Source organism: Meriones unguiculatus, chromosome 10, assembly GCF_030254825.1.
Source record: "Meriones unguiculatus strain TT.TT164.6M chromosome 10, Bangor_MerUng_6.1, whole genome shotgun sequence".
Lineage (NCBI taxonomy): Eukaryota > Metazoa > Chordata > Mammalia > Rodentia > Muridae > Meriones > Meriones unguiculatus.
The window spans coordinates 103,255,267-103,257,555 of NC_083358.1; positions in this window are offsets into that span (position 1 = coordinate 103,255,267).

Consider the following 2,289-nt stretch of genomic DNA (forward strand, 5'->3'; position numbering starts at 1 on the left):
CAACTGCTCCTGTGCCCAACAGAGAAAAACCTCAAAAACAAATTGGCTCAAGGGCATTTCAAAGCCACTGTCCACGTCATTGTAACCACGGAGGTGAGGAAGTGTGAGTGCCCATCTCAGTGGTCAGATGTGGCCTGCTGTGTGTCTCTAAAGGAGCCAAGGCTATCTAGGAAGCATTTCTGGAATGAGGTGATTATCACTGTTTCCACTGTGATTATCTTGTTTTCTGTGTAAATTTCAAGCCTGAATCTAAAAGAGTTTGTGATCGTAGGGTCCCTGGACATTTTGTGTTCATGAAGGTTGACCAGGGGGCAACTCATACTTTACAAGCTTGGCAGTTCCTACTTCTGGTTTCCCAAGTTCAAGGATGTCTTATGTGTGAGTAGTGAGTGAAGGGGATTCTGGTCTTGGGAACTTGACACCTTTGTAGTCTGTGGTGGGCTAGAAGAAGCCCCCTAAACTTACCTATATCAAATATCTAAAAGCAAAGAAAGCAACCATACATGACAAAAGATATGGGACCCGGAGAGCAAGCCAATCCCAGATTATCTGGATGGGCTTCATTGTAATCCCATGATCTTTATTGTGGAGATAGTGTTGGCCAGAGGATGTGGAAACAGAGCCAAGGGATGAGCGCACAGGCTAAAGGATGCACAGCAGGCCTCTAGAAACTCGAAGCAGCAAAGAACTGATTTTCTCTTAGAGCTTCCAGAACTGTTCCCTGACTGGGTCTTACCTTCAGATTTCCGGTCTCTGGAACCTTCACAGAATATATTTCTATCTTTAAAACCACACCATTTGCTATTGTTACAGAAGCCACAAAAAAGCCTATCCAGACTGCCGGTCTTGATTCAGATCCTGGCTCCAACTATTAACTGTAGTATGTAGCATTGTGTTCTGAACCTTAGTCTTCTCGTATATGAAATGCGAGCCTATGTGTAAGGTCTCTAGTACATAGCAATTGGCTCTCACACACTGATGCCCTGTTAGTTTTTATGAGAAAAAATATTCCATGGCTGTAAATCTTTTATCATGTTGTCCCTGAGCACAGTGGGGTCCTTAGCTTGCAGAGGTAGTTTATGAAGGAAAAGAGAAATGTATGTGTTAGGGCATGAGTAAGGAACCAGACCAGAGAGGATGAGGGAAGAGAGCTGATGGCATTGATGGGCAGGTCTTCTTGTGGGAGACCTGGAAAAGTGTCTATGGATCTTGGCCTACTTACGAAGCAGAGGGATCAAAGTTCTTAGAATTGAAAGGGGAATTTCCATGGTTTCATTTTGAAGGACTTAGCTTTTATATATGTATGTATGTACACACACACACACACACACACACACACACATATATATATACATATATATTCGTATTTTAAATCTCATAACTGAAACCTAAGTACACTCTTCATTTGTAGCTTGTCAGCTAAGGGAAAATTACAGGATGGGTCATGGCAACAAGGAGATTATGGGTTGCATCTGATAAATGGCTATTTATATGTACTGAGCCGGCTCTGGGGCATTCTCAGGGTATAATTTCATAGCAGAGTTAACATCATCACATAAAATATGACAACAGGCTTTATACCGCCCATCTGAAGATGAAATTGCAGCCTTCATAATGAGCGAGTGGGGCCCAGGAGGCAGATGGATTGACCCTGCCCCTCCCCACTACCTGTCACATGCAGTCTGCAGGCCCTGGGAATGGAGTGAGGACAAACAGGAAGGGGTGACAGCATATGGCCTCAACCCTCAGAGGTACCCAGCAGCTCACCTGGGGAAGAACAGTACCCAAGCCACATCCTAGGGACTACCCGCTCCCTTCTTTCTGCACCTGAATCCCTGCATCCCTGAGCGTACGTTTCTTGACTAGCATCGCCCTCTCTGAGATGATTTACCTCAGCCTCCATTGATCTTCCATTGACAAGGGCTCTGAACTCTCCCTTGCTGGCTCCGTGGTTAATGATTTATGACAAAAGTCTCAGTGCCCTTAGGTGGTCCCCTCTTGGAGGAGACATAGAGTAAATATTTTAAGTGGACCCTCTTTGAAATGAAAATATTCACAGCAGTGTTAATCTCCTTGGCTCTTTGAGACTTCTATTTGTGTGTATGAGTGTGGTTGTTCCTTCATTGTTTGAAAAACACACCTGTACTCTCCAAGCTTTTTTTTTTTTTTTTTTTTTTTTTTCATTTTCTTGGTGAATGAGTTGGTCTCATTCTATGTAAAAACACAGTCACCCTGTTTACACCCGGTCTCCTTCGGATTTCCTTTCTTCCCCAAGTAGTCCCATCCTGG